The sequence below is a fragment of the Hyperoodon ampullatus genome (genome assembly GCF_949752795.1).
Source record: "Hyperoodon ampullatus genome assembly, chromosome: X".
NCBI lineage: Eukaryota > Metazoa > Chordata > Mammalia > Artiodactyla > Ziphiidae > Hyperoodon > Hyperoodon ampullatus.
This window is the reverse complement of record NC_136913.1, coordinates 100,139,252-100,155,186: the sequence shown is the minus strand read 5'-3', so window position 1 is coordinate 100,155,186 and position 15,935 is coordinate 100,139,252. Positions and strand designations below refer to the sequence as shown.

General features: G+C 39.2%; 1 protein-coding gene across 1 annotated transcript in view; it reads right to left on the bottom strand.

Annotated features, from left to right (window-relative positions):
- The window catches only part of PLS3 (plastin 3), a 58,991-nt gene that overhangs the window by 27,098 nt on the left and 15,958 nt on the right, over positions 1-15,935 (bottom strand). The gene's annotated exons all lie outside the window — the stretch shown is intronic.

Sequence of the window (15,935 nt, the reverse complement as noted above, 5' to 3'; positions counted from 1 at the left end):
TTTGCCCCCCAGGGAATATTCAGAAATGACTGGAGACATTTTTGATTAGCACACACAGCTGGGGGTGGGGAAGATGCTCCTCGCATCCAGTACATAGATGCCAGGGATGCTGCTAAATATCCTACAATGCATATGACCCCCCCTTCCACAGAACTGTGTGGCCCAATATGTCAACGTTGAAGTTGAGGAACCCTGCGTTATAGTGACAGGTGGGGATGTGGGTGGTGGGGGGGGTGCTATTTAGATAGAATGCTCAAGGACAGCCACTTTGATGAGATTATATTTGAATGAAGACTTATGTGAGGTAAGAAAGCACATCATATGGCTATCGGGGGGAAAATTTTAGGTAGAGGAAACAGCAAATGCCAAGTCTCTGACGTGGAAGAGTGTCTGGTGTGTTTTGGGTACAGCAAAGATCCAGTATGACTTCAGCAGAGTGAGCAAAGGAGAAAATGAGAGATGAGGTCAGGGAACTGATCATAAAAGCTCTTATTAAAATATTAAATCCCCTGTATGAAACCAATACATTGAAAGCTGATGATATTGTTATGTTTACTTTTAATGAAGTATATGATTTTAGAGTCAAATATTCTTAAACATAGATTACCATATTTTTAATCTATCAATTAAAATATCTACACTTTTAAAGCATCATCACCAAACTGCCCAACACTTCTGAAAACCACTAATATTTTCTTTGAGGTAAAGCACTTGATTCCCCTAGGGCACATCTTCAAGTTTTTTTGCTTTGAACTTATAAAAGGCCACACATCAAACACTTGATTAGTAAAGTGTTTATATGCAGAAATCAATCCAGCAACAACATCTGCAGCTGCTAAAAAGAACAGAGTAATCCACGTGGCACTGTGGCAGGATTTTAGCAATTTTTGATGAGTGAAATTCTTGGGTTTCAATACACCTTCTCCTATGCATATACCAGTCTATTTCTCCCATTTTCTTTAAAAAGTTAAAAGAGAGCTCAGTACTAGAGTTAAGTGTGACAAAGTGAAAGAAACACAGCATAGATGAAGGGACACAACAAGAGAGAGTAATAGGACACCGGATCTAATTTCATCTTGGCTACTAATTTGCCCAAGTCATCTCTCCAGATCTTAGTTTTCTCATCTGTAAAAGGAGGGCTTTAGATCAAATGATCTCTAAGGTCCCCTTTTAGCTCAAAAAACTGGAGATGAAACCCATCATCCATAGGAAAAACAAATACAGAGTAATAACATTCTGATCACTACTATACCTCAGTATCTAAATACTATATTCCTTCATTTTATGATATCTTTAGAGAAGGAGATAGCTTATTCCTTGCAACTATCAAGACTCTTTCTGAGAGACCTTCAAGACGGCAGAAGAGTAAGCCATGGAGATCACCTTCCTCCCCACAAATACATCAGAAATACACCCACATGTGGAACAGCTCCTACAGAACACGTACTGAATGCTGGCAGAAGACCTCAGACTTCCCAAAAGCAAGAAACTCCCCATGTACCTGGGTAGGGCAAAAGAAAAAAGAAAAAACAGAGACAAAAGAATAGGGACGGGACCTGTACCAGTGGGAGGGAGCTGTGAAGGAGGAAAGGTTTCCACACACTAGAAGCCCCTTCGCGGGCGGAGATGAGGGTGGCAGAGGGGGGAAGCTTCGGAGCCGCGGAGGAGAGCACAGCAACAGGGGTGCGGAGGGCAAAGCGGAGAGATTCCCACACAGAGGATCAGTGTCGACCTGCACTCACCAGCCCGAGAGGCTTGTCTGCTCACCAGCTGGGATGGGTGGGGGCTGGGAGCTGAGGCTCAGGCTTCGGAGGTGAGACCCCAGGGAGAGGACTGGGGTTGGCTGTGTGAACACAGCATGAAGGGGGCTAGTGCGCCACAGCTAGCTGGGAGGGAGTCCGGGAAAAAGTCTGGACCTGCCTAAGAGGCAAGAGACCACTGTGTCGGGGTGCGCGAGGAGAGGGGATTCAGAGCGCCACCAAAATGAGCTCCAGAGATGGGTGCGAGCCACGGCTATCAGCGTGGACACCAGAGACGGGAATGAGACGCTAAGGCTGCTGCTGCCGCCACCAAGAAGCCTATGAGCAAACACAGGTCACTATCCACACCTCCCCTCCTGGGAGCCTGTGCAGCCCACCACTGCCAGGGTCCCGTGATCCAGGGACAACTTCCCCGGGAGAACAAACTGCGTGCTTCAGGCTGTTGCAATGTCACGCCGGCCTCTGCCACCGCAGGCTCTCCCCGCATTCCGTACATCTTCCTTCCCCAGGCCTGAGTGAGCCAGAGCCCCCTAATCAGCTGCTACTTTAACCCCGTCCTGTCTGAGCGAAGAACAGACGCCCTCCGGTGACCTACACGCAGAGGCAGGGCCAAATCCAAAGCTGAACCTCAGGAGCTGTGCGAACAAAGAAGAGAAAGGGAAATCTCTCCCAGCAGCCTCAGGAGCAGCAGACTAAATCTCCACAATCAACTTGATGTACCCTGTATCTGTGGAATACCTGGATAGACAACGAATCATCCCAAAATTGAGGCGGTGGACTTTGGGAGCAATGAAATATATATATTTCTTTATTGATTTGGTTGCTCTCTTCCTTTACATATATATATGTATATATATGTATGTGTGTTTACTTATATTTTCTTTTTGTGAGTGTGTATGTGTATGCTTCTTTGTGTGGTTTTGTCTGTATAGCTTTGCTTTTACCATTTGTCCTAGGGTACTGGATGTCCGTTTTTTTTTTTTTTTTTAAGTATAGTTTTTAGCACTTGTTATCATTGGTGGATTTGTTTTTTGGTTTGGTTGCTCTCTTCTTTCTTTCTTTTTTTTCCTTTTTTTTATTACTTTTTAATTTTTTAATAATTATTTTTTATTTTAATAACTTTATTTTATTTTTCCCTTTCTTTCTTCCTTTCTTCCTTTCTTTCTCCTTCCTCCCTCCCTCCCTCTCTCTCTCTCTCTCTCTCTCTCTCTCTCTTTCTTTCTTTTTCTCTCCCTTTTTTTCTGAGCCATGTGGCTGACAGGGTCTTGGTGCTCCAACCAGGTGTCAGGCCTGTGCCTCTGAGGTGGGAGAGCCGAGTTCAGGACATTGGTCCACCACAGACCTCCCGGCTCCACGTCATACAAATCAGCAAAACTTCTCCCAGAGATCTCCATCTCAATGCTAAGACCCAGCTCCACTCGATGACCAGTAAGCTACAGTGCTGGACACCCTATGCCAAACAACTAGCAAGACAGGAACACAACCTCACCCATTAGCAGAGAGGCTGCCTAAAATGATAATAAGGTCACAGACACCCCAAAACACACCAGCAAACGTGGTCCTGCCCACCAGAAACACAAGATCCAGCCTCATCCACCAGAACACAGGCACTAGTCCCCTCCACCAGGAAACCTGCACCACAATCCACTGAACCAACCTTAGCCACTGGGGGCAGACACCAAAAACAATGGGAACTACAAACCTGCAGCCTGCGAAAAGGAGACCCCAAACAGTAAGTTAAGCAAAATGAGAAGACAGAGAAACAAACAGCAGATGAAGGAGCAAGGAAAAAACCCACCAGACCAAACTAATGAAGAGGAAATAGGCAGTCTACCTGAAAAAGAATTCAGAGTAATGATAGTAAAGATGATCCAAAATCTGGGAAGTAGAATGGAGAAAATACAAGAAACGCTTAACAAGGAACTAGAAGAACTAAAGAGCAAACAAACAATGATGAACAGCACAATAAATGAAACTAAAAACTCTCTAGAAGGAATCAATAGAATAACTGAGGCAGAAGAACGGATAAGTGACCTGGAAGATAAAATAGTGAAAATAACTACTGCAGAGCAGAATAAAGAAAAAAGAATGAAAAGAATAGAGGACAGTCTCAGAGACCTCTGGGACAACATTAAACGCAGCAACATTCAAATTATAGAGGTCCCAGAAGAAGAAGAGAAAAAGAAAAGGACTGAGAAAATATTTGAAGAGATTATATTGAAAACTTCCCTAATATGGGAAAGGAAATAGTTAATCAAGTCCAGGAAGTGCAGAGAGTCCCATACAGGATAAATACAAGGAAAAACACGCCAAGACACGTATTGATTAAACTACGAAAAATTCAATACAAAGAAAAAATATTCAAAGCAGCAAGGGAAAAACAACAAATAACACACAAGGGAATCCCCATAAGGTTAACAGCTGATCTTTCAGCAGAAACTCTGCAAGCCAGAAGGGAGCGGCAGGACATATTTAAAGTGATGAAAGGGAAAAACCTACAACCAAGATTACTCTACCCAGAAAGAATCTCATTCAGATTTGATGGAGAAATTAAAACCTTTACAGACGAGCAAAAACTAAGAGAATTCAGCACCACCAAACCAGCTTTACAACAAATGCTAAAGGAACTTCTCTAGGCAGGAAACACAAGAGAAGGAGAAGACGTACAATAACAAACCCAAAACAATTAAGAAAATGGTAATAGGAACATATGTATTGATAATTACCTTAAATGTAAATGGATTAAAAGCTCCCACCAAAAGATATAGACTGGCTGAATGGATACAAAAACAAGACCCATATATATGCTGTCTACAAGAGACCCACTTCAGACCTAGGGACACATACAGACTGAAAGTGAGGGGACGGAAAAAGATATTCCATGCAAATGGAAATCAAAAGGAAGCTGGAGCAGCAATTCTCATATCAGGCAAAATAGACTTTAAAATAAAGACTATTACAAGAGACAAAGAAGGACACTACATAATGATCAAGGGATTAATCCAAGAAGAAGATATAACAATTGTAAATATTTATGCACCCAACATAGGAGCACCTCAATACATAAGGCAAATACTAACAGCCATAAAAGGGGAAATCGACAGTAACACAATCATAGTGGGGGACTTTTAACACCCCACTTTCACCAATGGACAGATCATCCAAAATGAAAATAAATAAGGAAACACAAGCTTTAAATGGTACATTAAACAAGATGCACTTAACTGATATTTATAGGACATTCCATCCAAAAACAGAATACACTTTCTTCTCAAGTGCTCATGGAACATTCGCCAGGATAGATCATACCTGGGGTCACAAATCAAGTCTTGGTAAATTTAAGAAAACTGAAATCATATCAAGCATCATTTCCAACCACAATGCTATGAGACTAGATATCAATTTCAGGAAAAAAATCTGTAAAAAATACAAACACATGGAAGCTAAACAATACACTACTTAACGGGCTTCCCTGGTGGCGCAGTGGTTGAGAGTCTGCCTGCTGATGCAGGGGAAGTGGGTTCGTGCCCCGGTCTGGGAAGATCCCACATGCCGTGGAGCGGCTGGACCCGTGAACCATGGCCGCTGAGCCTGCGTGTCCAGAGCCTGTGCTCCGCAACGGGAGAGGCCACAACAGTGAGAGGCCCATGTACCGCAAAAAAAAAAAAAAAAAAAAAAAATACACTACTTAATAACCAAGAGATCACTGAAGAAATCAAAGAGGAAATCAAGAAATGCCTAGAAACAAATGACAATGAAAACACGATGACCCAAAACCTATGGGATGCAGCAAAAGCAGTTCTAAGAGGGAAGGTTATAGCAATACAATCCTACCTCGAAACAAGAAACATCTCAAATAAACAACCTAACCTTACAGCTAAAGCAATTAGAGAAAGAAGAAGAAAAAAGTACGAAAGTTAGCAGAAGGAAAGAAATCATAAAGATCAGATCAGAAATAAATGAAAAAGAAATGAAGGAAACAATAGCAAAGATCAATAAAACTAAAAGCCGGTTCTTTGAGAAGATAAACAAAATTGATAAACCATTAGCCAGACTCATCAAGAAAAAAAAGGGTGAAGACTCAAATCAATAGAATTAGAAATGGAAAAGGAGAAGTAACAACTGACACTGCAGAAATAAAAAGGATCATGAGAGATTACTAAAAGCAACTCTATGCCAATAAAATGGACAACCTGGAAGAAATGGACAAATTCTTAGAAAAGCACAACCTTCTTGAGACTGAACCAGAAAGAAACAGAAAATATGAACAGACCAATCACAAGCACTGAAATTGAAACTGTGATTAAAAATCTTCCAACAAACAAAAGCCCAGGACCAGATGGCTTCACAGGCGAATTCTATCAAACATTTAGAGAAGAGCTAACACCTATCCTTCTAAAACTCTTCCAAAATATAGCAGAAGGAGGAACACTCCCAAACTCATTCTACGAGGCCACCATCAATCCAATACCAAAACCAAAGATGTCACAAAGAAAGAAAACTACAGGCCAATATCACTGTTGAACACAGATGCAAAAATCCTCAACAAAATACTAGCAAACAGAATCCAACAGCACATTAAAAGGATCATACACCATGATCAAGTGGGGTTTATCCCAGGAATGCAAGGATTCTTCAATATATGCAAATTAATCAATGTGATACACCATATTAATAAACTGAAGGATAAAAAGCATATGATCATCTCAATAGATGCAGAAAAAGCTTTTGACAAAATTCAACACCCATTTATGATAAAAACCCTCCAGAAAGTAGGCATAGAGGAACTTTCCTCAACATAATAAAGGGCATATATGACAAATCCACAGCCAACATCATTCTCAGTGGTGAAAAACTGAAGCCATTTCCACTAAGCTCAGGAACAAGACAATGTTGCCCACTCTCACCACTATTATTCAACACAGTTTTGGAAGTTTTAGCCACAGCAATCAGAGAAGAAGAAGAAATAAAGGGAATCCAAATCAGAAAAGAAGAAGTAAAGCTGTCACTGTTTGCAGATGACATGATAGTATACATAGAGAATACTAAAGATGCTACCAGAAAACTACTAGAGCAAATCAATGAATCTGGTAAAGTAGCAGGATAAAAAATTAAGGCACAGAAATCTCTTGCATTCCTATACCCTAATGATGAAAAATCTGAAAGAGAAATTAAGGAAACACTGCCATTTACCATTGCAACAAAAAGAATAAAATACCTAGGAATAAACCTACCTAGGGAGACAAAAGACCTGTATGCAGAAAACTATAAGACACTGATGAAAGAAATTAAAGATGATACAAACAGATGGAGAGATACACCATGTTCTTGGATTGGAAGAATCAACATTGTGAAAATGACTATACTACCCAAAGTAATCTACAGATTCTATGCAATCCCTATCAAACTACCAATGGCATTTTTCACAGAACTAGAAGAAAAAATCGCACAATTTGTATGGAAACACAAAAGAGCCCAAATAGCCAAAGCAATCTTGAGAAAGAAAAACGGAGCTGGAAGAATCAGGCTTCTGGACTTTAGACTATACTACAAAGCTACAGTAATCAAGACAGTATGGTACTGGCACAAAAACAGAAATATAGATCGATGGAACAGGGTACAAAGCCCAGAGATAAACCCATGCACAAATGGTCATCTTATCTTTGATAAAGGAGGCAAGAATATACAATGGGGAAAAGACAGCCTCTTCAATAAGTGGTGCTGGGAAAACCGGACAGCTTCACGTAAAAGAATGAAATTAGAACACTCCTGAACACCACACACAAAAATAAACTCAAAATGGATTAAAGACCTAAATGTAAGGCCAGACACTATCAAACTCTTAGAGGAAAATATAGGCAGAACACTCTATGACGTAAATCACAGCAAGATCCTTTTTGACCCACCTCCTACAGAAATGGAAATAAAAACAAAAATAAACCAACGGGACCTAATGAAACTTAAAAGCTTTTGCACAGCAAAGGAAACCAGAAACAAGACGAAAAAACAACCCTCCGAATGGGAGAAAATATTTGCAAATGAAGCAACTGACAAAGGATTAATCTCCAAAATTTACAAGCAGCTCACACAGCTCAATATCAAAAAACAAACAACCCAATCCAAAAATGGGCAGAAGACCTAAATAGACATTTCTCCAAAGAAGATATACAGATTGCCAACAAACACATCAAAGAATGCTCAACATCACTAATCATTAGCGAAATGCAAATCAAAACTACAATGAGGTATCACCTCACACCTGTCAGAATGGCCATTATCAAAAAAGCTAGAAACAATAAATGCTGGAAAGGGTGTGGTGAAAAGGGAACCCTCCTACACTGTTGGTGGGAATGTAAATTGATACAACCACTATGGAGAACAGTATGGAGGTTCCTTAAAAAACTACAAATAGAACTACCATACGACCCAGCAATCCCACTACTGGGCATATATCCTGAGAAAACCATAATTCAAAAGAGTCATGTACCACAATGTTCATTGCAGCTCTATTTACAACAGCCAGGACATGGAAGCAACCTAAGTGTCCATCGACAGATGAATGGATAAAGAAGATGTGGCACATATATACAATGGAATATTACTCAGCCATAAAAAGAAACGAAATTGAGTTATTTGCAGTGAGTAGGATGGACGTAGAGACTGTCATACTGAGTGAAGTAAGTCAGAAAGAGAAAAACAAGTACTGTATGCTAACACATATTTATGGAATCTAAAGAAAAAAAAAGGTTCTGAAGAACCTAGAGGCGGGACAGGAATAAAGACGTAGACGTATAGAATGGACTTGAGGACACGAGGAGGGCGAATGGTAAGCTGGGATGAAGTTAGAGAGTGGCATGTACTTATATATTGTACCAAATGTAAAATAGATAGCTAGTGGGAAGCAGCCGCATAGCACAGGGAGATCAGCTCGGTGCTTTGCGACCACCTAGAGGGGTGGCATAGGGAGGATGGGAGGGAGACACAAGAGGGAGGAGGTATGGGGATATATGTATATGTATAGCTGATTCACTTTGTTATAAAGCAGAAACAACACACCATTGTAAAGCAATTATACTCCAATAAAGATGTTAAAAAAAAGAGTTACCAAGAAGAAAATTAAATTAAAAAAAAACTGTTTCAATGCCAGCAATTTCTGATAGAAAGATATTTTTAAATGTATTCTACTTTTCTCTGACTTCTGAAATGACATATCTGAGCAAAATTTAAGCATGTTATTTATTCCAGTTTAGAGCTAGAGTGCTGTTCTTTTTGTATTCTCAGGGATACAACAGAAGTGGAAGGTAGAGATGTTTAAAAATAAATATTGGAGAACTATAATGAATTCAGGGCTACATGAAACTGACAAAGGCCCTGAGAGTCTAGTCTATCTGGCAGTTTCTTCGCTTTAGGTAGAAGAGAGGTGCAGGCAATGGGGGAACTACCAGTTGTGCGCACCCTCTCTGAAATAACCTCTGTTGAGCATTAATTAGAAGCTCACCGATGTGATTAAAAGATGCCAGGAAGTAGCCACCCTAAAATATAGCTAACATAAAATAACCACATGTGGAAATACCATTTTGAAGTAAGTGTAGTAGTAACAGATACTTTTAGTAATGGATAGGAACGTTTTAAAGGGCGGTTGGAGGAATAAGAATTTGTCATTACCTGACAATCTTATGAGACTGTAAATCTCTTGATGAAGATTCTTCTAAACCTTTTTATCTCCCACCCCAATATGTAGCACAGTACCTTGCATAGAATAAGCAGAGGGAAAAATAATTTTTGTAGAATCATTGATCCTCAAGTATTTTTTAGTTAATTTTTTTGTTTTTTGTTTTTTGCAGTACGCAGGCCTCTCACTGTTGTGGCCGCTCCCGTTGCGGAGCACAGTATCCGGACGCGCAGGCTCAGCGGCCATGGCTCATGGGCCCAGCCGCTCCACGGCATGTGGGATCTTCCCGGACCAGGGCACGAACCCGTGTCCCCTGCATCGGCAGGCAGATTCTCAACCACTGCGCCACCAGGGAAGCCCTTTAGTTAATTTTTATTGGAGTACAGTTGCTTTACAATGTTGTGTTAGTTTCTGCTGTACAGCAAAGTGAATCAGTTATACATATACATATATCCACCCTTTTATAGATTCTGTTCCCATATAGGTCCCAGTCCTCATTACAGAGTATTGAGAAGAGTTCCCTGTGCCATACAGTAGGTTCTTATTAGGATCCTCAAGTATTAAACCAGGAAAAGAATGCTCTCATCTAATGAGCATTTAAAAAACAGAACTAAGCAAACAACAATGACCAAAAAATGCAGAAATAGCCTGAAAAACTGAATGGCGATTCATCAGGAAACCTTGAGGACAGAAATATCCCTTAAATAACATTCAATCTCATTCCCTTTGTTCTAATTCTGTCCCCACCCAGCAGCCTTCAGATCTGTAATTTGGTTTTCTAAGTGAACACACCCACCAAGGAGTCTCCAAGTAGACTACCAGTGATGGCTGTCAGGTCAGGACCTCTCTCTCGTTCTAAATGTAGAAACCTGCTTTGACTTTATTAAGAAATACCTGTGCATTTGTATAGCAGGAGACAACCTCCAGAGCAAACTGAGTACCTACTCTGTGGCAGGCACAGTGCTAGACACCAAAGATACAGAATCAGACACAATCTGTGGCTCTTACTTGAAACTGTGGCTTCAAAATACTCATAAAAATTTGGAGTCACTTTGAATCTCTTTCCTGTATCCTTCCTGATATGGGAAAAGAATCATTGACCATGTGTCATCTACTTTTACATATTTGTAAAGTTTTATCTACTCTGTTTCTCCATATTTTAACAGCAGATCTGGCTGGTACTACCTCCCGAGATCAAAGGCATTTTAGTGTTAGTACTAGTAAATTACTGCAAGGTTTTCTTAGAGTCCCCAAATCATACCTTTTGAAGAAAACAATTTTAATTTCAATAAGGCAGAGGGAGCCTAAAAAGGCAGCTTGCAATTAATTTTGGAAAATCTCCCAGCTGCTAAAGTACTTGAAAGACAAAACAGGGTGCAATTATTTTAAAAGAGTTTTATGCTAATTTTATTTCCAATCCCCAGCCAAAACACACACACACACACACACACACACACACACACACACACCCTTAAACAATATCAGAGATCTAATGTGCTGCGCTTTGGAAGGCTAGAATATGGGACAGCACAAAGGCATTTTAGAAAGCTTCTCCCTCTTCAGTGACGTTATTAACCAGGAGCTCGAGACTATGTTTGATGGTGAACTTTTCCTATTCTGCGTTTTGACATAAACATGAGAATGTAATAACAAATGGACCCCAAAACACAGCTCTAGATTGAAAGCAGTTTTAACTGGAAATCACAACCTCCTGGCATGATGTCAGTCCTTTATTTACTCATTAAAGCTGCCAATATTCTGAAGGCCCTTTCTGGCTCATTTGCCCCTTCCTCGTTAACTACAGATCGGTGTGGGGTGGAACAGGTTCTGCATTTCGAAGAGTCTTCTGTTCCAGCATCATATTTTCGACCACCCGATAAAGTAGATATTATCATACAGCCTGTATTATCTACAGCATTCTCAATGTTTCTGCAAACACAGGTCTCAACTGTTCGGTTCAGAAAATATGGTCAGTGTGGGCAGACACTGACGGGCTACAGGGAAAAAGAAGAAACTCCACCTACCCAATGAACAAAGTTCCCGCATGGAGTCCAGAGCTGAACTTCAAGAAATGGATCAAGTGTTCTATTTTTAAAGAAAGATTGCTATACTTGAAAAAAAAATCACTAAGACACTCCCAGTGCTGTACCAGAGAGGTCAGGGTCTCAGTATCTTTCAAACTGGCTGCTGAATTCATCAGAAAGGAACCAAATGTTTTTAACAACAGATCCTCTCTGTCTGTCTGTCTGTCTCTATGATGACACGTGTAGGTTCACATCTGCATTGTTTTGAAAGAAACCTCATTATGCTCTCTTACCAAGTATTATTTTAGATGCCAGTTAACTCTCCCAAAACCCTCCCCCCAAGTAACCTTAAAGTAAATAAACTTATTATACAGCCATGTTCCTGCAGAAGTTTGAATCACACCAAGAATGCATATCCTTAAAAGGAAATGTTTTCCCTCCCCTTGCATCCTGTTATTTAAGCTATTTTAAGTACTTGTCTGGAGAAAGCTGAGCCAGAATTCAAGTAGTTTTGATTTTAGCTGCTGTTTTACACTGCCCATGTCCAGGTGGCATGTGGTACAATCTATCACTTCAAATGCATCTTTTGGGGTGCTACTTTGTCTTATAAATCTGACAGTGAGAAAGAACGGGATTTCCCTTGACCCCTGGGTTTTGTGTGTATCTGTGTGTTGCTTTGTTCATCCTTGAATCTGTTAAATCTAGTGTCTTTCTTTATAAACAGGTCACGTATGTGTGTCCTCATCTGCAATACATATGCAACCTCTTTACAAACCCACTACGGACAGTACTCATTAGGACTTAAAGAAGAAAACCAATCAAGTGCAGATGCACATCCTTTCAGAAAAGCTGTGTTTAAAAGTTCCATTTAGTTTAACCAATATATTCCACAAATGTTTTGCACTAAAAAAATGACAAAAGGAATCTATATATCTAACAATAATGGATTTAAACACACACACACAATCCTGATTGCCTATGAAAGCACAAAAAATATTAATTTAAAAGACTCAGCCAAAAGACTTGTGCAGAAGAATTTAGATTATATTCCACCCTCAGATCTAAGCAATAAAGTCGAGCTTTCATTAGGCATTAAAACTTTAGAAAAGGCAGCTGCTAAACATCTCCAGATGCTTAAACACGGGTTTTGCCTTTCACAGCTTATACCTTTTGAGGTAGCTCATTCCAGCGAATACATATAAGAGGCAGTTTAATGAGTCCCAGCTAAGGATAGAATAGAGGTCGCTACCAAAGAGTTCATTCTAATAGTGGATCCCCAAAGGTGGAGGTCAATTACAGCTGAAGGCTGGACAAGGTTAGAGGGCTGAGACCAGGCAATCAAAAATGCTGTCTATCAATTGTTTTCCAACTCAAAATTTCCAGCAGTTTGGCCATCATTCTCCACCTGCTGCCACTTTCCCACTTAAAAAATACACACACCCACACGAGCGCATTCTCGCACACCCCCAATCTGTGCTCCTATCTTCCACACAGTCAAAACACGGTTTTCAGACTATCCTAAGACCTTCATTTCTAATATTCCATCGATAATTAACCAGATGGCACAGTGAAAGAGCACTGGTTTTTTTTTTTTTTTTTTGGTTGGGCTGTAGTTTTAATTTTTTAAGCCATAATTAAACAAATATGCACTAGTGTTGTCTTATTGAATACTAAAAGTAAATTAAAAGAAACCACCATGCTTTTTGCGGCATCATCCTGATGTGGTTTTTATATACTAGAGAATATCAAGTAATTTGAAATAACTCAACTTCCTGAGATGAGAAAATCTGGTACAGCTACAATCACCATAACCAAAAATTTTTGTCATAGTTTGGTGGGCAGCCTCAAAGGAATATACCCACACTCTTCCTAGTCATTTATGAAACCCCATTATTTTATTTCAGAAGTGTTGAATTCCTGTTTGGAAAAAAAACCTGAGCGGCTATTGCTTAGGAGAGAAAAAAGCGTTTGCAGGACTAAAGCCAATCTGAGAAGATCTACATTACATGAATTTATCTTTATGACAAGGCATCATTTAAATGACCTTTAGCTTCCATAACAAGATTAAAGTCCCAGAGTGTAAAAGATATTTTCTCCTTGGTAAAATATTTACTTCCTAAGTGTTCTGAAAAGTTTTATTTATTCTTCTTTAGAATGAACTTATACAGCACTGCAGCATTTTAAATTAAAACAGAAACATTATGAAGTAGGAAAAAATGAGAGCCAAGGCTTCTGCTATCCCGGTGGAAAATACTAGAAACAAATGTTGAGAAAACGAAAATAATTAAATGAAAATATACTGCTTGGAACTTAACACTAAGCAGGTGCAGAAAGTGAGTGAAAGGAGAATTGTAAATCTTAATACTCGATTTTTATTGCTAGTAAAGAGAGTTTCAAAGCACTATTAATTGATTGAACAAAACCCATGATTAGTGGTAATTACAGAGATTTTCTCCACACACTATTATTTTGCTGAATTTCTAAAGAGATAATCAAGGCTATTATTTTTAATAGATGGGAAAAATCATATAATGATTTCCATATTGTGTCAAAATTGAACTGAGACAAAGTAGTCCTCCCTCCCCTCCCTTCCCCATAAGAAAGAATTGTCAGGAAAATAGGTTATAGAGCTTGTTTTTAAAATCAAGTTTCCCTGAATGAAAAAAAAAAAAAAAAAAGGATTTCCATAACACCTTTGACAGTTGCCTAAGGGCTCCTCTGCAAATAAGAATAACTAAAAACTGCAAATATTTTAAAGGAAAATCAAAAGATTCAGCTGGGTCTTTAAACACTTTTCTAAAAGACAGACTATACACAAGCATATTAAAAATATGTTGAAAAATACAAATTTTATGTGTTACATTGTAATGGCCAAAGCCTTCAGAATAAATTCCGCCATGATGAAAATCTTCATAACAAAGACCGCTTGTGATAATGACAAAGTCCCAGTACATGAAAAGACTACCTATAATTCCTTGGAATTCAATCAATTAACTATTTATGTATTGAAAACCTAATGTGTGCAACAGTGAGCTAGATACTGAGGGGGGATACAAAATAATAATATGTGGAACAGGCAGAAATTTTGGACTCCAGAATTCCTATTTACAGCATATAGAGTAATAAGAGTGTACATATCATAGAAATACATGCCTGGTAGGGCTTCAGTAAGACACACGGCTCAATCTCCCGCCTTTGGGAAGGTATTTGCTTACCCTAAACCCTCCAAGATGTATGATTTAAAGTAAGACAGTAGTTCCACAATGACCCTTTCTTGCAGTCCAAGCTCTAATTGATCTCTCAGTCCAATTTAGCCCTGTTTCCTCCTTGGAGATAACTGGTCAACCCTCTTTATATCATTAAGCTTTAAAAGAGCAATTAAGCTCTTTTACTGATAAAAGTATCCAATTAAGCTCTTTTACTGGTAAAAGTATCTCAGTGCCATCAGGTAAACCATATTCAAATTAGCTTTAATTTTTAAAAAATATTGCACACAATATTTCCAAGATGCTGCACATGAGAACAAGGCTTGTATTCAACAATAAACATTGATTTGAGGAGGTGAGGCCTTGCAGATTAAGCAATAGCAATAAGGTCCCCACCCCAAAATCCTATTCATAAATAAAACAAATCAGGCTGTCCCAAACACTGAAAGATGAATATAAATAAAACAGAAGGTTTGAAGGAAACAATTATGATAAGAACAATTTCTACAGAATAATGTGATTTAAAAAGTCTTGCAGCCAAGAATTCACCTGCTGTTTTTTCATAATCAATCTATATTAAACTGAGTAGTACACTTCTTCCAGTAAGTGATATCTATGGCAAGTTAATTGACTGCCTTTTTTTCTTACACACACACACACACACACACACACACACACACACACACACACACTAGTGTTAGATCCAGGACTTATTTTTTCCTAGTTAGAATTCGGATGGGATTATGAATAGTCACGCTGGCTGGGGGAGTCATTATTTTTCCCAAGGCATGTTGTTATTACTAAATGACTTCATAGAAAATGTTGCTCATAAATGTATGGGAACAGGGATGTGTATTTCCTCACTTTTCACTGATGGGGTTCCCAACACAGCTCAAAGAGTAGATTCTGATTTAAAAAACAAATCATTTTGATTTAACTTCATACCCTTTAATCAAGAAGATACCAAATAGTATTAGTCTCCCTCTCAAAGCACATGTTGACTCATGTGAGCACACACATCAATAATCAGGTCTTACCCTGTTTTCTCATTATCTTCACTGACTTGACCTGAGCACTGAAATTTGGAATGTAAATACTATAAATTGCTTCCATACCTGCTGAATTCGAAGACATGTTACGTGATGTTTAAGGATAAACCAAGTGGCATGCTAATCCTTCCCATCTTATACTGATGCTAATTCAATTTAAGAAGGTCGAACAGTGTGCATTCTCCAAAGCCACATAAGATCCATGAAAAAGGCAGAAAGCCACG